General features: G+C 44.1%; 1 protein-coding gene and 1 pseudogene across 1 annotated transcript in view; one reads left to right on the top strand and one right to left on the bottom strand.

Moving 5' to 3' along the window:
• LOC147006520 (CCR4-NOT transcription complex subunit 9-like) overlaps nucleotides 1-23337 on the bottom strand; it is a 66933-nt gene that overhangs the window by 28471 nt on the left and 15125 nt on the right. The window lies entirely within an intron of this gene.
• On the top strand, nucleotides 801-21951 carry LOC147006521 (uncharacterized; annotated as a pseudogene).

The following is a 23337-nucleotide window of genomic DNA, read 5'->3' as shown; positions in this document are numbered from 1 at the left end:
CAGCTGGGTCGGAGTTCCAACTCAGACAACACAGCGTCGAGGCAAGTATGAGTATCGCTCGGCCATCCCTCCCAGCTTCGTCTCCCCGTTGCTTCACTGACGACCTTAATCAAACAGCAGCACGTTCTACTCCACACACACGCACATTGCGTCTCCGTCTGTGTCAACGAGGATGTAAAATGGAGTAAAACTCACGAAGAAGGATCTTTTGTAACACGTAGTTGTTGTGGCTGTGAAGGTTGTTGTTTGTGCGCTCCTTTTGTGTCCTCTGTTTCTTCGAGAAGTATTACTATGTTAAATCTTGTGTGCTCCCCTCACGTCCGTCTCAAGGGGTTCCTTTCTGCTGTCATTGTTCGCTTTCCAACGGTTCCATTTGTATAATTCCACGACAGCAGGAGCCCTTTCGATTGAGGCACGACGACGCGTGCACGAACAGAAAGGTGCGTCTCCTGTTCGTAAGAGACTATTCGACAGGAATCAAACCCAACACCAGATGGCTCAGAGGGGAGACCGCTATCGTTATGTTTTTAATCTCACCTGGGATTTATTTAGTCAGGTGTGAGCTTACGCGATCGATCGGTGTCGGCAGGTGAGTGAGCGAGTGTCGTATTTTTCTGGACTGGTCCCTTTTTCAGACTTCGATCGAGTCAAACCCAATAACACTTCTTCAAGTTTACAATATCTCAATTCAGAAATGTAAAAGTTCTTCGAAATGAGGGAATTTTGGGAATTCGAATGCGAGCAGGGTCAGATGGTGAACCAGTGAGATGGCGCCAGGATACGAGAAGCCGTAGGGGAGCATGCCGCTGTCCCAAACCAGCCAGGAGCCTTTAGAGTCCAAGAGTGCCGTCCAACGATGGTAACGAGCGATTGGTGAGCACGTATCTTTATCACCAACTCCCCCCTCCGTTCCGTCTGATGGTCATGGACCAATCACAACATCCCCATCAGAACCAGCTGTGTCTCAGCTCCCACCATTCATCCCCCCCTCTGCCCGGGCACAACAGACCAATCACCAACCCAGGAGTTCAGCCAATCATGAACCGAGAAAAGTGGAAGGACCGCACCATCCGATGTGGCTGCACCCTTGCTGAAGAGTCACCAGGGTTTCACTCCACGATCGAGTCACCTGCGAATCAAATCCCAGGTATGTTACCTGGGACTCACCTGCGACTGACTTATTTCCCTTGGATATCAGCGTGTGCTCAACGTTGAGCTGATTATCAACGTGTGCCCCTCCCCCTGGAGCGGGGTCAAAAGGTCAAATCCCAAAGAATACAATTACGAATAATTTTATCTTATTTTTAAAGAAACTTTGTATATGCAATCAACACTGGAGGGCACGTGACATATGTAACGATTTTTGGGGGATTTGATTTGGGGGATATGATGTTTGGTCATTCCTGGTGGAACCTTCTGCCATCTTTCAGGTTTGCTTGAGATGGGAAGCGTGGGGATTTGCTCACGGCGCGTCAGCGACTTCGGTTTCCTATTCGCAAATGGCGAAAACGACTTGGCGAGATGCTTCGATTTCCGAAAGAGTGCGGAACCTGTTAAGTGTCAGTTGTGGATGAAATCAGTTGAAATGTTTGCTTCTTGCGTGCCTCCGGATTATTTTCAGAGCTCTGTAAATGCTAGCTGAATGAGCGAATCATTTCCATTGTATGTCGGGTTGAATATACTGACATTGTACACCAGTGTGAGAACATGTGTCTGTGACTGAACGACTGACTATTGCTCCATCACATCACAGACAGGTCGGTAGTCTCTGGGTGTTCCACCGCTCCATTCCGGATCTTGCACCCTCTGCTCTTTCCATGCTCTGTCCCCCCTCTCCTTGCCACCTCAAGATCCTGCAGGGTGCCCAAGGTCCACCTGCAACCTCCTTTTTGTGAAACTCCAAAAATCCAGAATCACCGCTCACCTCCACTCATTCGTTCCTCTTTTTGTCCCCACATGTCGAACCAACCTCCACACTCTCTTCGATCTCATTTTCCCCTCCAGGTCTTCAAGACAGTTGTTCACCACCATCCAAAAGCATGATCTTTTCTACACCCATCAACCCCCTCTCCTCCACAAGCTCACCTCCTTCAAAAGTTTTTCCTTCCTGAGAGTTTGGTGGTCTTTGCTGGTGAGAGTTGAGAGAGAGAGTTTGAGAGTTTGCTGAGAGAGCTTGTGGTCCCCTTTCCCACTGAAGGTGTTGTTTTACGCTCGGTCTTCATTGCTTTCGAAACTGTTGTATTTGACATGGCCCTCAGTCCTTTTCGTCCCAGGAGAGAGGAGGCAGCAAAGCGTGCCGCCTCCAACTCGCCGCCATCTTGTTGTGCGTGTGTGTGATTTTTCGTTAACTATCTGCGTTGTTGCCCAAACTTTTGCTATTTACTGTGACATTGAGGAATATATATTTTGAAGAAGTTTGAAGTTTGGGGAAAATTAACAATCGAGCTGAATCCACAAAATTCATACGTTATGAACACCGATAGACAGTTTCTCAACCACCATCTGGAGAAAACCTGAATCTTCAAAGACATTTCACGCGAGGAATTCACCAAGCGGCAAGCCCTGCTCCGGCCAGACTCGAGTACCACCAGTACCAGTAAGCAGCGCCATATTGTGAACGCGTGGGCACATCCGACGAGTTGGCAACACCGTCACAGAAAGAAAGTGAAGTTTAGTATCAATGGCAAAACTGTCAACGCATTGCAGTGGAATTTATTTTCTCCGATGGAATAAACTCCTCATCGTTCGGAATTCAGAACATTAATTGCTCAGAAAAGCAACTAAAAAATAAAAAATAAAAATCAAATCCAGAAAGAAGTCTTACAGCTGTAAACTTGAATGATCCTTGTCCCAGGAAAAACTTCAAAAGAACTCCGATATATCCACACATCATCCATATTTATACATTTTGAAGTGATATTTTGTGAACATATTTCATCAGAAATGTTTGTACAAATTTCTTTCAACATCTTTGTCATTACAACTTGTTTTTCTAAAACCTCATGATGATTTTACAAAATGTTCATTGCTATACATGGATGACACAAAACATCTCCACAAAGGCTTGCTTGTACAATAAACACTGTAAACCTTAAAAAAAAACTTTTTAAAGCAGATTATTAGAGATTTGTATTAATATTATAAAACATTTATAATTCCACAGATGAATCTCAAATGGTAAGAGAAGGTTGAGACGTGCAGTTTGGGTCATCTCGATTTAATGCATGAAGCTTGGCACGAGATGTCATCCTCACAAGACTCACAATTTCGGAGTCATTAATCAATTAACACATTATAATAAAGACCATTATTTTTAGGACACATTGTCCCTTCAATACATTGTCCATTCAAAAATCAAATAATTAAAAGCTTCATGGAGTATATATGATTGACACATGTGAATGAATCTAAATTCCTGTAATGAATTGTAATCAACTTTAAAGGAATATACTTCTTATAATATGTTGTTGTGACTGCAAAGTGTATAATTATTGTTGTATGTAAACTTAAAGTAGATATTTATTTGCCTTTATAAAGCTCGGTTATGTGCTTGTTTTATGAAACATCCGGTGACTCTTGTCAAATACAACCCATGTTTACTTAGCTCAGCTTATCTGATCAGCTGTAAGAGTTTTACAAGGATCTTTTACTGTGGCTCTGAGTGTCAGCAAGTTGTTTTATTTTTTAAAGAAACATTGAGCTTTGAAGTTCAATAAACTCTCAGAACAGAGTATATTTAATGTGCTTCCATTAACAAAGATCCAAAAAGTTGGATTTCACTTTTACAATTTCCTCCTCTTGTCCTATAAAGGACAATATCACATTTTAAAATTTGGAAATCTTCAATTCAAATTAATATTAGGATGAATTTGTCTGTCATCAAGAGAATACACCATCCTTATGGGGGGAATTGAGACGAGTCAGCCTTTACCAGGTGTTTCCTGGGAGCAGGGTAGTGACATGACTATACCTCATAGGCCGCCTCTCCGTTGAGATCTCGCCCGTCACTGGTAGTTTAGTCAGTCGTAGGGTACCCTTTGATGAAAGATGAAGACAGGCAGTCAGTACTGGACCACCAGTGCGGATGGACCGCTCTTTGCTCTTCGGACTGTAACTATCAATCCTCCCAGTAAGTGTCATGCCCTGATTACAGAAGAGATGTCCAATAACCCCAACTTGGGTTATACAAGATCACAGGCCTCCAATTAATCATAATTATCATCATTATTAAGAATTGTTTGAATGTCGGATTTAAACGACATTAGTTTACAATTTAAATGAAATTTTTACTCAATTTTGAATGTAATTTACATGGGGGAATCGAAGCAGTATGAATGTACTCAGAGAGCACAGAGCCTATTAATAGAAGCACATTAAATGTAGAACATGTCTGAAGTGTAATCACATAAAAGGGAAGGTTGTGTCTGAAGTGTAAATGGGAAAGCTATATACGTTTATATATATATATATATTTTTTTTTTTTCAGAATTCCATCATTTAAATCACATCATGGTGACGTCATTTTCAGCTTTCTCTTTGTCCTCATACAAATCTTTTATCTCAATGTGGTGAAATCCCTCAAAGGTCTCTTCTATTGTTTCCTGGGTCATTCCAACCCCTTCAGGTTCTGGAACCATGAGCTGGGTCACATTTTTCATCCTGCATTTTGTTAAATAATAGTGACAAGCACTTCACAATCACAATAACAGCAATGATTAACAATGAACAGCTGTTTTGAAGGCTTGGAGGGAAGAAAGGGATTGAACAGAGTGAGGGAGTTTATTCCAAAGGTGGAGAAAAAAGAGGAATGATTTTTTTTTGAAGCAAGACCCTTCAGCTAAGACCCAAATTCCCATCCCTTGTTATGGTATTTAGCTCTCTTCATATCCTACATAACAAGACCCTGCCCATCCAAATGGTAACCATGGATATCCCTGTGTCCACACATGAAGTAGGTATTATTTAAGGCTGGCTGGGGTTCAGTGAGGTAATCTACTCATATCTATCCTTACCCTGGTGGTCAGTCCTTTAATTGCCACCCTTGTTCAGCATCATGTTTACATGTTGAGTTACCAAAGTAACGTCCATCACTTTTCCGACGAAGGAGACAAACCATCCCTATTTCTCTGTTCATAACTTCAAAACCTTCAATTCTTACATATTTGTTAATTGGACTGTATTTCTTTTATACCTTGGATAGTACCATTCCTTGTTATCAGTACACTGTATCCCCTTCTTTTCCATTTATTTCTGCCTTTTTTGCCTTATTTACCCCCTTGTGTTTTCTTTACTCCACTCCAAGTTGGGTTACTCTGTCTACATTCCAATAATCCACATACGTCTTCCCCTTGCAGTGGGACTGCCAAGAGGGGCAACCCATGCTTGGATGAGTGAGGAAGTTGTGAACAAACCCAACACTGACTCTTGTTCATACTATTGGCATGGTGTGAAGATATTGCTCATAAAGTGTTCAGTGGATGTTTACTCATGTGTTTGTGCAATGGTATACTTCATCTTATTCAGGTGTTTAACGTGTTGATGATGTGTACTTTGGTTGGTGTTACTCCCATTTTTAGCAAGTATGCAAGCTTCTTTGTTTGCTAAGTTAACATTTATACCACAAGGTCGACTTAAATCAGCTGGTGGCACAGCACCTTTAGCCCCCATCAAGTTGATTATCACAAAAACAATGTAGGTAAATGAGAGGGTTATCATGAGCCATGAAAGAGTGTACAGACAGTTCAAGTCTTTTCGTTTTGGCCATCCACTCCGCTGGCTCTCTTGCAGTGGCTGGAGTGGATCCACGTTGGTCGACCCTGGCATTTCACCGCAGTGTGTGTTGTCAGTAGCACCCGGTAGAGTCCATTCCACCTTGACTGGAATGCGGTTTTTTTTTTCGTTTATGGGACTTGATATCGACGAAGTCTCCAGGGACGAAGCCATGGCACTCATTGGCAGCTGGTCCAGGTGATGCTTCTTTTACCTGTGAACGAAATGCTTTCACAACACATGTTAATGCAACACAGAATTCAAGCATAGTGTCGTCCATCTGATGGATATCCATTTGTTTCGTCGTTAAGGAGGCTGAGGATGGTACTCTCATTGGTCTACCCATCAAGATTTAAGGTGGAGAAAGACCTCTTCTGCTACAAGGTGTTGATCGCATAGCCATTCGTGATCATGGTATAGCATCCGGCCATTTAATATTAGTTTGTTCACAAATCTTGGCTAACTCATTTTTCAGGATGAATTAAATGGAAACTCACTCCCCTGGCTGGGACACTCTTGAAATGGTCGTGATCCAGCATTCTTCTGATATGAGCACTCGCTGCCATTGTTGATTGAACTTGTGTAACAGATATCTTTTCTCCTCCAGGAACGGGTGATGGTGATCATGTGTAATATAATTATTCAAATTTTACTTACAAGGAGAAAAGGGGGGAATTGTGGAAGAAAATAATTATATTAATGAACTCGAAATTGTAATTGTTGGTGGTGTTTTATAAATTTAATTTTTATGCTGTAAGTCAAATTGGATGTCAGTGATGCTTCCCTTTAGCCAAGAGTCTTTTTCCTGCTTTTTCTTTTCTTTTTCCTTAACCATCCTGCAAGCCCAGAAACAAAAAAAAGATTTGTTTCCAGAAAAATGCAAACAAATATTTTTCTCATCTCATTTATTTTTATTTTTACAACGGAGAAAACTAAATAAATACGATGAAATCAATAATAAGGTAAAAGGGCACGTTTCCTAAAAAATTTCAAAGTAAATCTCTCATCAATACACCCGGTAAAGAATGATCAAGCCGCAGACACGTGTATTCGGGATCAGTATGTCGTGCCTGGGTAGTGTAGTTCGCATCAGAACCATTTGTCGACGTCGATAATGGTTCTTGGTTGTTTGTTGCGAGCCGTGTTTTGCAAATTAATTAGTGTACGATTTGGAGTAAAGTGGAATATCAAACAATGGAGTTAAAATCGTGGGAGAGATAAAAACAAGAGAACAATCGGGTGATTGTTACCATGGAGACAACAACATTGTGTCGCGGCGCAGTTATGTTCATTTCGCTTGAAGTGATGGTCAAGGGGCGGTTGTGTGTTGTGGAGCACATTTCTTTGTTCTTTCATCGTCGTCTTCGTGGATTCGGACTCTTCCTTTGGTAACTGGATTCGAATCGTTGATGTGGATCAGAGAATTTGTTCGTGACGTTCGCTTTGCCCACATTTCCCAGTTTGTTATTTTATGTCCCTGTTTTAATTGTGCCACCATTGATGACACAGACGGTAAGTCACCTCGGTCGACGTTCACCTCATCCTTGTTCGGTGATGCATACTGTTGCGGTTCTGTGAAAGCGCATGCCTCGAAAGCAATGGCACACAACATACAGTGAGTAATCCCAAGGCAGTTACTGCATTAGTATTCGTGTAGTTCAGTCCTCGCCTCATGTCGAGTGGGTAAATGGGATGAACAGCGTTGCGGGGTACTCTCATAGCGAGGTCTTTTTCATCCCGTGTATCATCCCGTAATCTCGAACCTTTTCCCCTCTATCACACGGACAAGCCACGCAAACACGCACTTACAAAGAAACGTTTGGGGTTCGCCGCACGGTTGGTGTGGATTGTGCAAGGAAGGATCTTCAAAGCATTGGAAACATTTCTCAACACCACCTGTCTTCAAAAGAAAAACTATCCTGAGGATTGATTAACACCTGACCTGAGCCTTCAGTGATGTTTCTCTAAATCTCACAATCATGTTTAATGGGGTTCTGGTGATGATTTCCAGGTGTAACTCGAAGAGATCAGTCGCAATGACCAGCACTACTCATGAACCCACGAATGTCCTCATCCTCATACTAAAGCAATCCTGCTGTTTCACTGGGGTAAAGAGCTCAAAGGTACTTTAGTCCTTATCGAGAACACCTCCACACCGTGACACTCGCACAATCAGATGTGACTTTTGTTTCCGATCGAAGACCTCATCGAGTACGATTCCAAAAGATGCTCACTACGTGACCAGGTTTACTCTGAGATGCCTGATGATACACCTAGTTAGAAGTCGGCAAGGACATTCTGATTTGGGCTGAAATGGTGTTTGAACTTTTGACATCTGATGATTTTATTATTTATCTGCAGAACTTCCTATTTGTGGAAAAGTTCGAGCCGCGTCCACACCTGTACCAGCCAGACGGACCGCCAATATATTTTTACCACCAATATGCTGTCTTTGTTCATTATGGCAAGAGAAGTTGTGAAGGACATGATTACAACTTTGGAAGGTGAGTGATCCATCCACGTGTGATCACTGTGTGTTCTCCTTCAGTGTTATTGGTTAGGCCTCTTTTATATACTTGTTATTTCATATGCTGAGTCGTGAAAAAACCCACGAATAAGGGAAAATCTAAAATCCCATTAAAAACCGTGAATACGCAGATACAGGTCCGCGAATGTAGAAGCAGGTCACAATTTTATGAACGGCGAATATGCGGGGTCCGCGAATAGCAGAACTGCGAATGTCGGGGTCCGACAGTACCACATTGTTGCGATTGTGGGGGTAGATGTTGGAATTTAATCGGAAATTTAGTATTGAATGGAGTTGTTTTGTCTGTGGACGTGTAGGAGACATTGCGATGTAATTAAGTAGGGAAACTGTGAGCTGAAGTGTTACGTGTCATCACGCGGGGGGGTGGTGCGGTGTTAATTAGCTCGGGAGTAAGAATAAATGCCCCCAGTATCTGATGGCCCCCCTGTAACTTATTCCTACGTTTTTGCATTTGCAAGCGAAGTCACGCCCCTAAGGCAAATGATTGATGGGCGTGACATCAAAAGCAAGCCAAACGTGCCAAGCATGCGGACGCTCCACCATCCTGGGTTTCGTGCGAGCAAGCCACACCCCGGTGGACGAAACAGTGGTTCGAGGTGACGTCAGTCAGAGGCGAGAGGTCGGGAGAGCGCACGCACGAGTTCAGTCAGAGTTGAGTTGAGGGTAGGAATGCACGAGTGCGGAGTGAGGGACGCACGCGGACGAGAAAGAACATAGTTAGGAGATGGCGTGCACGAACAGGGCTTTACGGCTGGCTTTCCTTCGATGCATGAAGAAGGAGGGCGCTGGCCTTTGGCTCTTGATTGGGTCGTGAGGAGCGGACCCCGAGCCTCTTGTGTGTCAAATAGCAGGTCGGAGAGGACGATCGACGCACGAAGCAGCTGCACGGGGTCTCCGAGCCTTGGTGTTGAACACCGCTCACAAATTGCCTGACGTACGTTTGTCCTATTGCGAGAGAATTGACTTGGCACCATTTTGTCCACGTCTACACATACAAATTGAAGCGCCTCGATTCCAAGTTCCACAAAGACCATCTCCGGAACAAGCTAAGTGCCAGATTAAAGGAAGGATTTTATTTTATTTAGTTTCCCCTTGTCTGAATTTGAGTCTGTGTGTAGAGGTGCCTCAACTTTAGACTTTAGTTTACCTCACGTATTATAACATTGTGAATTGTTGTCCTTTCTAAATAATTGTCTATTTTCATTAAATGTGTTCATTTTAAGTAACTCCAACCATGTATTTGTCATGGGGTTCGAGTATAAACTTCCCCTGTGCTGTGCATCCATTTCTGTGCCCACAAGCACGCGTGATAATCTCAGAGAATCAACGTGTCCGCCTCCTAAAAAGGAGAAGACCGCTCGACCATCTGGGATGGCGGTGTTAACCGCCCGTTACCACAAATTGGCTCTGGGGGATTAACCTGGATCGCCAGCGCCGCGAGCTGTTAGGGTTATGGTACACTGCAGGGCCAATAAAGGACGAATTGCGAAGCCGTCATTCTTCGTGAATGTGAATATGAATGTTAATGTGAATGAATGAATACACATTCACATCCACATTCACATGTACATTCACAAGAAGAAGAGTCCTCTTCCTCTTTGTCTGACCTTGGATCGATCTCTGCATGCTCCTGTTGCTCCGCCAGTCCCGTCTGTCACTCCGCCCACTCGCTCTCTCGATCTTCGCCTTCCTTTCTCTGGAATCCCTACATTCGCCGTCTGGATCCACCTCCCCATGTCTGTCTCTCGACCTTTGACCTCGCATACTGACTCCACCTTCTCCACGCACTCACCGCTGGCTCCACCCACCGCCATCCCTCACACCTGACGGCGCAGACGCTGCGCCGCCACCGTAGTCAAGCAGGAGACGGAGCGCCAACACTCAAGGAGGGATCTTTCAGTGGAGCGTCCCCCCAAAACGTTCTGGGTAGCGCGGTCGGTCATGGATAAGTTTGGACATTTAAGATAAGTTTCTCTCGTATGTATGTTAAAAATCAGTCTGCTTCTCCCAGACGAGGAAGACATGTTATCTTGAAGCGACTTGAGTGAGGTGAAGACATCTGGACACCTTCTTAAATCCACATTCCAACTTGTTGGTGTCTTTTGTTAAAAAAATTCCTTTAGATAGCTTTAAAATGATAGGCAATTCTTCTTACTGAATTCAACTTACCAGCAAAGTTCAACCTGTTCACAAATTTTAATGGACAGGTGATCTTTCCATACAAAGGAAAAATATAATTATGTTAATTCCAAATGGATCCATATTTAAACACAAAGAATCATATTATCATATTTGAGTATATTTTCATTTCAGGTTTAATATATTTATTTTCATATCAAGTTTCAATATTTTATTATTTGTTTTACTTCTCTCAAATACATTATAAAGAAAATGCATCTCCAGTCCGTATCCGAGCCGAGCTGGGATTTTATTCCCAACGATCCGTTCTTTTAGCCGGAACGGCCCTGGCAGTGTCGCTCAGCTGCATCTTACCTGGTAAGGTGACCCGGTTCAGACAAGGCGTACCGAGGGCGTGTCCCCGGTAATTAGGTCACATGATTAATTACGTAATCGATTTAGGTCACGTGGTTGAGTTATTGTCGTTCTTGGTCGGTTAGCGACCCGCCGCATCATGGAGATATCCGTGTGCGACGGCCTGCAATTCCGGGGAGTCTAGTGGGAACCCGAGATAGCTTCGCCCCACTCGTGGTGTTCGAATCTCGATGCCAAACAGCCATTTCAGGGCAAAGCGTGCTTTAGCGTAATTATGAAGTTTTGTGGTTGATTCATCATCTCTGAGCTATCCTGAATCAGAATCAGCCGGGTGCCAGACTCGCACCCTTGAGGAATCTTTTTTGGAGGCGAAAAACAAAATGGTCGCCACCAACTTTCGATAAATTCTGTTTTGGGCTACATCTTCACTTCTAATGCACTTACATCTTACAAACACAATTTTGGTGTCTACTACTACGTTTTCATGGTCAAGGAATCAGATAATGATAAAATTAACGTTGTACACATAACACCTGGATCATACTTTCAAGATGGCGGCTACCGATCACCGATAAAACTTAGTTTTTTGCCTTTATTTTATAACAGACCCCGATATAAACATAATAATTATTTCTGCTACTATGTTTTCAGTGTCAATGAATACAAGGAAAACACAATCCAGCTAGTAGAGGCATTCGTCATAAAATGAAGATTCCTGCTCGACCTTACCCATATTAACGTGTGTGGGCGTCGGCGGGGGGGGGGGGGGTCGCAGGTGTGAGCTGACCGAGTGAAGTTGTCATACAGGTAAATAATCTTCTCTGATTGTACTTCTCACCTTTTCCGTGTCGCGCCCGATTTGCAATCAGTGCTCATCTTCCGTAATCAGAGAGCAGGTGCTGCCACCTGGGTGTCGTCAGGAGAGGTGGGCTGCAGGTATGCTGTCATGGAGCCACCATTTTTTGAGTTAATTTATCGTCTTCGTCATCGTGATAGTTGATCCTATGTGCTGAAATATGTGTCGAAAGCAATCCTGAAGACGAAACTCCAAGTTGAGCAATCAAGTCGAATCCAAGGTGTTCCAAATGCTGTGATCATCGATGGATGCGCCATGTTATGGACTGTACATTGGTCCACAAATGGTACAGTTGAGGATTATGTGATCAACTTCATGGGAACCATCAAATACCACCTGGAGTGATGGGTCGTATACCTGATTTTCGACAGGTACATCAAAATCAGCACGAAACAAATGACGAGATCCAGTCGTGCAGGTCATGATTCAAGTCGAAAACATCAACTCAACTGACACACAACACTTCCAGCGCCAAAAGTGGACCAAAATGTTGCCTACAACAAAGTACAACTGATCGATTCGATCTGTCAGTATCTGATGACCCACATTGTGGACAACCAGACCAAACTGGTGATCACCGGAAAAGATCCAACACCAGTACAAGTATGGAACAATTCAACTCTCCAGAGACAGGATCTGAAAACACACCATGAAGAAGCAGATGTCATCATCATCCATCACTTCGTTAGAATTGTGCAGGTGTCAGTGGTGACTCACACATCAAAGTGGTCTGTGACGATACAGATGTCTTTGTCCTGTTGATTCATTTCTCCCTCGAGGAAAAGATGACTGTGGATGTCAGCATGGAGAGTCTGTGTGCTGGGAGGGCGAACGTCGACATTCGCCAAACAGCACTGAAACACAAAAGCATCGCCAAATATCTGCCTGCTGTACATGCTCTGACCGGATGTGATATTGTGTCGTATTTGTTTGGCATTGGAAAGGCCACAGCGCTGAAGGTACTAATGGGCAGATATCATCCCACCTCACTTGGTCAGCTGGAAGCAGACGAGGAAAAGATGATATCTGAAGCAACTACTCTCATTGCTGCCTGTTGTGGTTCCAAAGTCGAAGGTGATATGTCCACACACCGGTATCAGTTGTGGAAGTCTAAGATGGCCAACTGCAAGATTACCTCTCCTGCGACATTGAAGTCGTTGCCCCCATCGCATGATGCCTTTGTTCAACATGTACATCGCGCTCATCATCAAGTCATTATATGGAAATCGGCCACTCAGTCAGACCCTCCGAACTTGAATCCCATCAAGTATGGATGGCAAGAAGGTGACGGCGGTGCGACGTTGTGTCCTACCACACTTCCACCTGATACGTCTGCTGCACCAGTCACCATTCTGCAGCTGATCAAGTGTGGATGCTCCACCAGCCGGCCATGTCCCACCGGGAGGTGTGGTTGTGTGGCAGCACAGATGTCATGTTCGATGTTTTGTAGTTGTTATGCTGGATCAGACTGTTGTAACGAACAGAGAAGGGCAGTAGCTGATAATCACGACGACGATGACGAAGATTGAACATCATGTAGAACATTGCATCCATAACAAAGTTAACATTTGTTTGCCTTAAAATAAAAGGTCATTTCAAAATCATACACATGTACATACTTACTTTAACACATAACCCAAAGTCACAGCCAACTATCCACATGTATCCGGATATATTTGTGTAAAAATCGTATTCCACTATAATCATCAATTCATTGATCATTGCAAAGTGACTTCAGCCATCATTGACTATTATTGTTCATAGTATTAATATTTGATGGTTCATCAAATTCAATTTCTTACTCGAAGTGACCAGGGGAACTGCAAAATCGCCATTTTTCATCTTAAAATGATGGCTGTTGGGGAAAATATTCCTTTTCTTACGAGAAACCCTTGCTGTTTGTTTCACGGACATCAGTCATGTACTTTTACCTACTATAATCATTTTTTATTGTCAAACCTATTACCTAATGTGTTATCCTGTATTCCTTTGTCCCATTTCTGGACATTTTGTTTAATTCTCTCCAAGTCCAAGGTGACCTTTTTGATAACTGCAACTTTTGCTTTTAATGATGTCATTCGCTGTCCAGTTGGTGGACACGTAATGCATTTTTTGTGTTATTTTACCTCCATGCTTATCAGACACTCTCCACTCTCATTTGTATTTTATATCAGTGAAAAATTCATTGCTGGAGTGAATAAATAATTCTGTGGATGCTTTCGTCTTTTGTTTCTGAGCTCCTTGGGACCAAGTCAAATAAACTTTTTCCCTGAAGTTAAGTACTTTGCGTGTGGACAGTGATTTACTCGGTGTCGTACTTTGAGTAACAGGATTTACATTCGAGTCGGCTAAAACGTTAAGAATAAAAATTCCACAACAAGCTGCAGAATTCTACAACGATCACAACAAGGTGAATAATTCCTCAACAGTTGGTGCCGTGACTCGGATGTGCTAAATCCCTGGAGGTCCGGAACAGCGAGTGCTTGAGCAAAGGTAAGCAGCGATACCAATTAACTAAGCAGATGCCGGTAAGACTTGAGAATAAATCAAGGAGGAAACCTGTCAGATTTGAGGATGAAGAAGAGGAGTCAGATAGGTGGCCAGATAGCATCGCTCCGATGGCGCAGCCTTTCGAGGACGAAGAAGCTGGCCCAGCTGGCGCAGAGAGAGATGATAGCACAGGGCAGGGAGAGGCTCGACGAGGAGCCAGAGGAGTCATTAAAGAGGAGAGTAAGGAGGTTGAGACACAACGCAGAGAGAAGGTTCCTCTTTGTGACAAGGTCAGAGTGCAGACTCGATCCAGAAAGGTCCCATTGGAGACCGCGAAGGAAGAAGGGAGAGAGAGAGATAGAGAGAGACAGAGAGAGCGAGAGAGAGAGGGGGAGAGAGAGAGGGGGAGAGAGGGAGAGGGGAGAGAGAGAGAGAGAGAGAGGGGAGAGAGAGAGAGGGGGGGGAGAGAGAGAGAGGGGAGAGAGAGACAGAGAGAGAGAGAGAGAGAGAGAGAGAGAGAGAGAGAGAGAGAGAGAGAGAGAGACACAGAGAGAGCGAGAGAGAGACAGAGAGAGAGGGGGAGAGAGAGAGAGCGGAGGGAGAGAGGGGAGAGAGAGAGAGAGAGGGAGAGAGAGAGAGAGGGGAGAGAGAGAGAGAGGGGAGAGAGACAGAGAGAGAGAGGGGAGAGAGACAGAGAGAGAGAGAGAGAGAGAGAGAGAGAGAGAGAGAGAGAGAGAGAGAGGCGATGGGAATCACAGGAGATGTGATGTGCCTCTCAATAATCGCACCATCATACTGTGCACTGTTGCTATGGTTACAAGACTAAAAGTTGCTGAAAGTCAGACGAGGCAAGGGTCTTCGACAAGTGATGATGGAAATTCACCACCTGCGGTCCAGCAGGGGTCGTTTGTGTAGGACTTTTGAAGTTCTGCACCACACCTCAGGAGAAAGAACACTTTAACCGTAGAGAGGGGAAATGTGTTTGTGACCATCTCATGAATAACAGAAACCAAAGATGGGGAAACGTGATGAGGTATGATGTGATCTATTTCCTCGTTTGAGTCTATGGTTCGATGGAGGTGTTGAATCATGGACATGTCTGCAAGGTAAAGTGCTTATCGCTTAATATGTTATCATATTTAGTGATGGATGATAAAAGTTATTCATATGGAGTAATACTTTAAATAAAACAAATAATTATGTATGATTGAATGAGGATATTGTATTGCTGTGTGACTGTGTGGACACAACTTCGAGGTTGTGGGTCCATTGATGTTGAGTAACAACTATGAGGTTGTGTGTCCATTGATGTTGAGTAATCTACTGATGCGGCCGGTGTTGTGGACCTGTCTTTTGGAGAGGTTCTGGGCTGAAAGGATCGAAACCTCGATGATAAACGGTGAGCAGCTGATGATCCAGGAAGTTGGGAAATCAGGAAATTGTTTATTAGTTTATGTTATAACTTAAAATAAAATAACTTTTGTAAGTTCTTTTCAGTACATGATATATCTGTGTGTGTGTGTGTGTGTGTGTGTGTGTGTGTGTGTGTGTGTGTGTGTGTGTGTGTGTGTGTGTGTGTGTGTGTGTGTGTGTGTGTGTGTGTGTGTGTGTGTGTCTTGTTATGTCTGCCTTTCCTTTTGGGATGAAGGTGCAGTAATTGATCTGTGTTTTGATCTACTCCATAACTCCAAAACCATGAAACCTAACAGCCTGAAACTTTGCACGGACACGAGGAAAACGCCAAGGAAGTGCAAGAGTGAAAACTGGGTGTTCCGGTTAATTAATACACCCCTTCTGAAGATAATTGACAGCCTTATTTAATTATATTGTTACGAATTTCGGCCCTGCTCGGTGCGTTTCCACTGCGAGATTACCCGGGGGGTCAGAGACGTGCAAGCAATGTATCGGCCATGGGGTTCCGAGTTAAGAACCATTGCCAACGATATGCCGAAGGTGCGAGAGGATCCGAAGAAATTTCATCGAGAGTTGCGTGTGATCGTAGAATGCCATAGGCCAACTTATCTGGATATGAATGTCTTAATCTCATGAATAATATGAGATGAAGCGAGTGTGTATTGGCTGGGAATCGAAGGAAAATCGCTCGCGGTACAGGCGACAGAACCACTCGTCGCGGGACACACTGTGATTCTCATGGCGCCGCACGCAGTCACCGCTGTACTGATGAAAACGAAAACACAACATTTGTCGGCTTCGCGAGCCACGACATACGAACTGTCACTCACAGCGCCACTGAACATCACGATTAAAAGATGCCCACTGTTGAATCCTGCTGGTTTGCTGCCAGTGGCATTGGATGGAGATCCTCACGATTGTGAGGAGGTAATCACTCACACGTGTCTGCCACGTCCTGATTTGAGAGACACTCCATTCCAAAATTCTGAGTTAATTTCGTGCCAGAGGGCTCCGAATTCGTGTACAGTGCCAAATGCATAGTATAGCCAGAATCGGGGTAACTTATCACTATTTGGCCTTTGGCGAGGTGGCAAGCACGAGTGAGGGCGAACAGCTCTGCTTGTTGTGCGGAGGAGTTCGCAGCCAATCTTCCCTTTTAAATTACCTCGTGATCAGAGCAAACGGCACAGCCCGTTAATAGCAATCCATCTGGTGCGTGGGACGATGAACCGTCGACATATAAAATTACAGGATAGGCCGGAATCACCGTCTCCTTCACCGCCCTTAAATCCTGTACAAACCTCCACGTTGACTTTCCAGGTTTTCGCACTACGGGCAAAATCGGCATATTACATCGGCTGACTGTGGGAATAATTATTCCTTGCTTCGATAGCGCTTCCACTACGGGAGCTATACCTGCTTCCACTTCTGCATGCAATGGGTATTGCGGTTTTCGAGGTAGTTTCTTTGATGTATCGATATTGACCTTGACTGGGTGCATGCCTCGAATTTGCCCTTCATCGATGGCATGTTTTGCCCACAGACAAGTCGGGACCTGCTCCAGTAATTCAGGTAATTTTAAGTTCACGCACGAAGCAGCTGCACGGGGTCTCCGAGCCTTGGTGTTGAACACACCTCACGAATTTCCTGACGGACGTTTGTCCCATTGCGAGAGAAGTGGCTTGGCACCATTTTGTGCGCATCTATACGTGTAAATTGAAGCGTCTCGATTCCAAGTTCCACAAAGACCATCTCCGGAACAAGCTAAGTGCCAGATTAAAGGAAGGATTTTCTTTAATTTAGTTTCCCCTTGTCTGTATTTAAATCTGTGTGTAGAGGTGCCTCGACTTTAGACTTCAGTTTACCTCACGTATTATAACATTGTGAATTGTTGTCCTTTCTAAATATTTGTCTATTTTCATTAAATGTGTTCATTTTAAGTAACTCCAACCATGTATTTGTCATGGGGTTCGAGTATAAACCCCCCTGTGCTGTGCATCCATTTCTGTGCCCAAGTCGCACGGCTGTTGCCCCATGCCCTTCAAGCACACGTGATAATATCCGAGAATCAACGTGTCCACCTCCTAATAAGTAGAAGACCGCTCGACCATCTGGGATGGCGGTGTTAACCGCCCGTTACCAAAAATTGGGTTGGGGGGGATTAACCTGGACCGCCAGTGCCGCGAGCTGTTAGGGTTAAGGTGCACCGCAGGGCCAATAAAGGACGAATCGCGAAGCCGTCATTCCTCGTGAATGTGAATGTTAATGTGAATGTGAAAGTGAATGAATGAATACACATTCACATACACATTCACATATACATTCACACGAAGAGTCATCCTCTTCCTCCTTGTCTGACCTTGGATCGATTTCTGCATGTGCCTGATGCTCCACCAGTCCCGTCTGTCACTCCGCCCACTCGCTCTCGATCTTCGCCTTCCTTTCTCTGGAATCCCGACATTCGCCGTTTGGATCCGCCTCCCCATGTCTGTCTCTCGACCTTTGACCTGGAGTGCTGACTCCACCTTCTCCATGCACTCACCGCTGGCTCCACCCACCGCCCTCCCTCATACCTGACGGCGCAGACGCTGCGCCGGCACCGTAGTCAAGCAGGAGACGGAGCGCCAACTCTCAAGGAGGGATCTTTCAGTGGAGCGTTCCCCCAAAACGTACCGGGTAGCGCCGTCGGTCATGGATAAGTTTTGACATTAAAGATAAATTTCTCTCGTATGTATGTTAAAAGTCAGTCTGCTTCTCCCAGATTGGGAAGATATATTATCTTGAAGTGACTTGAGCTTGGTGAATACATCTGGACACCTTCTCAAATCCACATTCCAACTTGATGGTGTCTTTTTGAAAAAAATTCCTTTAGATAGCTTTAAAATGATAGGCAATTCTTACTGAATTCAACTTACCGGCAAATGCAAATCGAATAAGAATTGACTGAGTTATGCCGAAAACCGCATATTTTTCAAGGGCGTGACCCCCCCCCGACATTTTACCCCAACCGGTGACATGTGTTATGACGTCATTGTGTCACAAGATTGGGCATTAAATTCTGAACATTTTGGTGCTGGGTTCATGCAAATCGAATAAGAATTGACTGAGTTATGCCGAAAACCGCATATTTTTCAAGGGCGTGACCCCCCCCCGACATTTTACCCCAACCGGTGACATGTGTTATGACGTCATTGTGTCACAAGATTGGGCATTAAATTCTGAACATTTTGGTGCTGGGTTCATGCAAATCGAATAAGAATTGACTGAGTTATGCCGAAAACCGCATATTTTTCAAGGGCGTGACCCCCCCCCGACATTTTACCCCAACCGGTGACATGTGTTATGACGTCATTGTGTCACAAGATTGGGCATTAAATTCTGAACATTTTGGTGCTGGGTTCATGCAAATCGAATAAGAATTGACTGAGTTATGCCGAAAACCGCATATTTTTCAAGGGCGTGACCCCCCCACCCCCGACACTTTACCCCAACCGGTGACATGTGTTATGACGTCATTGTGTCACAAGATTGGGCATTAAATTCTGAACATTTTGGTGCTGGGTTCATGTAAAGCGGACAAGAATTGACTGCGTTATGACAAAAACCGCATATTTTTCAAGGGCGTGACCCCCCGACCTTTGACCCCTAACCGGTAACAAGAGTATGGGCGTCATTATGTCATATTGCATATCACAAGATGAGGCGTTGAATTCTGAACATTTTGGCGTTAGTTGCATGCAAATTGAATAAAAATTGACCGTGTTATCGTAAAAAGACGATTTTGACCTTTTTGTGACCTTGACCTTTGACCCGAACGATCCCAAAATCTAATCGAATGCTTCCTGGCTAATAACCAATCATCCCACCAAATTTCATGCAATTCGGTTTAATACTTTTTGAGTTATACGAATCACAAGATTACAAATAAATAAATAAATAAATAAATACACGCCGACCAAAACATAACCTTTCGCAGAATGCGAAGGTAATCATATGATCATATTTGAGTATATTTTCATTTCAGGTTTAATATTTTTATTTTAATATGAAGTTTCGATATTTTATTATTTGTTTTATTTCTCTCAAATACATTATAAAGAAAATGCATCTCCAGTCCGTCTCCCAGCCGAGCCGGGACTTTATTCCCAACGATCCATTCTTTTCGCCGGAACGTCCCTGGCAGTGTCGCTCAGCTGCATCTGACCCGGTAAGGTGACCCGGTTCAGACAAGGCGTACCGAGGGCGGGTCCCCGGTAATTAGGTCACGTGAATAATTACGTAACCGATTTAGACAGAAAACCCGAGGTCACGTGGTTGAGTTATTGTCGTTCACAGTCGGTTAGCGACCTGCCGCATCATGGAGATATCCGTGTGCGACGGCCTGCGATTCCGGGGAGTCTGGAGGGAACCGGAGATAGCTTCGCCCCACTCGTGGTGTTCGAGTCTCGATGCCAAACAGCCATTTCAGGGCAAAGCGTGCTTTAGCGTAATCACGAAGTTTTTTTGGTTGATTCATCATCTCTGAGCTATCCTGAATCAGAATCAGCCGGGTGCCAGACTCGCACCCTTGAGGAATTTTTTTTTAGAGGGAAAAAACAAAATGGTCGCCACCGACTTTCGATAAATTCTGTTTTGGGCTCCATCTTCACTTCTCATGCACTTACGTCTTACAGACACAATTTTGGTGTCCACTACTACGTTTTCATGGTCAAGGAATCAGATAATGATAAAATTAACGTTGTACACATAACACCTGTATCATACTTTCAAGATGGCGGCTACCGATCACCGATAAAAGCGAGTTTTTTGCCAATATTTTATAACAGACCCTGATTTTAAGCATAATAATTATTTCTGCTACTATGTTTTCAGTGTCAATGAATACAAGGAAAACGCAATCCAGCTGGGAGAAGCATTCGTCATCATAAAATGAAGATTCCTGCTCTACCTTTCCCATATTAACGAGTGCGGGCGTCGGCGGGATCGCAGGTGTGAGCCGACCGAGTGAAGTTGTCATACAGGTAAATAATCTTATCTGATTGTACTTTTCACCTTTTCCGTGTCGTGCACGATTTTCAATCAGCGCTTATAGTCAGAGAGCAGGTGCTGCCACCTGGGTGTCGTCAGGAGAGGTGGGCTGCAGGTATGCTGTCTTGGAGCCGCCATTTTGTTGTCTTTTCTTGAACTTCTCGCGGAGTTTGTCTCTCCGATTTTGAGTTTATTTCTCGTGTTCGTAATCATGATCGTTGACCCTATGTGCTAAAATATGTTCATGTTATTACCCTGAATGGTCCAGCTTCATGTACTATTTCCGCACTTTCTCCGCTCATCTCACGTTTTCATTCATTGCGTCGTAGAGTTTACCTATAAAATTAGTAATCAAACTTTATGTGCGTTTTCAGGTGATGGTAAACAAAAGTAGGCCATGACTTCTTCCGAAGAGAGTACATCTTGCTTCTTTAACTGCTCTGATGCTTCCAAGAAGCTGCTAACTGCCGGTAGAACTAGACTAGAAACAATCATCAGAAGTAGTATACGTAGAGGTGATTTGCTTCATGAAAAACTAACTGATCCTCAGTCCATTCTGTGTCACAAAAGCTGCGTATCCACGGATACATCCGAACACCATATGAAGAGGCATGAACACTCAGACAAGCATGAAGCTCCTCCACCAAAAGGAAAAACACCTCTGCCGATGCTGACACAGCCTTCTTGCAGGTTGTCGAGGAAATGGAACAAGATATAAGGGTCATCTCTGGAATTCGGTGGATCTTCATGACATGTACAATTCTTTTGGAGGTGATAAGCTGTCACGGCGTCATCTTGTGGAATGTGTGACAACACATTTTGGATCAGAACTCATAAAGATGTCAGGAAATGGGTACGCCAGTCTACTAGTCCTCAAGGGACATGCACCAAACATCTTGAGAGCAGTGGAGGACACAGACGAAAGAGCCTCAGAGGTGAAGCACATTGTGAAGTGTATCATTGAGAATGGCAAAAAGCTGAAGAAGTCTGACAACACATACTCAACCCGTGTTTCAAATGAGGTTGCAGCAGAAGTAGTAAGTCCAACCCTCTGGCAAACCTCTTGGCAGCAATTTCACCAAAATTAGTTGATAACAACCAAGCCCTTCTCATTGGAAACATTGTGACAAGTTGTCTCACCAATTAAGCAACAAGTCTTCAGATCGCTCTTGGGGTGATGCTCAGAGAGAAACAACTGATAGATGAATGCCACTCCTTTGGAATTTGTGCATCATATGACGATATACTCCGCTTCAAGGCATCAGCCGCACATGCTTCATCCAGCAAAGCAGAGCTGGAAGAATGGACTTCGTTCCACCCATGCTCTTGCCCTCCTTTAAACACAAATGGCTGAGGACGTTATGCCAGGTATTGAGGAACATCCCCCAACGCATCTCTAAAGGTGAGATAAAGGAACAAATTGTACCACCAATAAGTGTGCACCGGTATAATGGACCAAAAAAAACCTGACATGCCAGAGAACTGTTGCAACCGCATGGTGCCACCATTGAAAGTGCTGGCATCTCAGGTAGTGTCGCTCTCAAGGGCATATGACATCGACCATCAATCCTTACGAGAGGTTATAGACAATCCTGGTTGCACCCCTGAGTATAATGGGTTCAACGTTCTTCTTGCACGAAACCAGGGACATTCTGCCAAGCCTGCCACGACGGCCAGATAAACCCCAATGATAGACATGACCCCTTCCAATCCAGACACAATTATGTCTGCCATGCTAGAAGCCCAGCGTCTCACCAACAAATGTGGACACTGTGTTTACAAATGACCAACAACTATATCGAGTTGCTATGAATGTCACATGGGTCTACCTACAATTGTTCAAAAACTTTGTGCCACAATTAGGAGGAATGCACTTTCTTATGAGTTTTGTCGGAGCTGTGGGAACTCTTATGAGCAACACAGGATTGACTGAAATCATGCAAACAACTTTTGGTGGTGTCCCGAATATGCTCATGGGCAAGAGTTTCCGCAAAACATGAGAGCCTTGCGCATGGTGGTTGAGGAACTCCTGAGGTCAATCATTGAAACTACCGATGATTACAAGCAATTGCTGTCCGTCCTCAATGACAAAGCAAGCCAGAGCAGAACAGCAAAGCTGTGGATTGATAACTTGATCAAGCCAGTACTCCTGATGATGGTTTTTCTAAGAGCTGAGCGGGAGGCCGACTGGCCTCTCCATCTGTGGACAGTTGCAGAGATGATTCCCGACTTCTTTGCTTCCAGTCATTGGAATTATGCCAGGTACGGTCTGTGCTATCTTCGATCCATGGAGCATCTGCCAGACGATCTTCTCAAAGAGTTCATGAATGGTAAACACGTTATGCGTCACAACCCAGGCATATGGAACGCCATATGGTCCGATATGTTTATGGAGTCAACATTTATGAGATATGGTCACGAGTCTGGTGGACTCACCGGACTCACCCTGAAGCCATCGGCTGTCACAAGATGGGCTCTCAGCTTGCATATCTGCAGCCAGCTACGAAGTAGCTGCTAATCACAACAAGGATGACGAATATTGAACATAATGTAGAACATTGCATCCTTGACAAAGTTAACATTTGTTTGCCGAAAAATAAAAGGTAATTTAAAAATCATACACATGTCCATACTTACTTTAACACATAACCCAAAGTCATAGTCAACTATCCACATGTGTCCGGATATATTTGTGTAAAAATCGTATTCCAATATAATCATCAATTCATTGATCATTGCA

The sequence above is a fragment of the Eptatretus burgeri genome, unplaced genomic scaffold, assembly GCF_056783735.1.
Source record: "Eptatretus burgeri isolate ZD-2024b unplaced genomic scaffold, Ebu_testis_v1 Ebu_testis_scaffold_3168, whole genome shotgun sequence".
Classification (NCBI taxonomy): Eukaryota; Metazoa; Chordata; class Myxini; order Myxiniformes; family Myxinidae; genus Eptatretus; species Eptatretus burgeri.
This window is presented reverse-complemented; position numbering and strand designations above follow the sequence as displayed.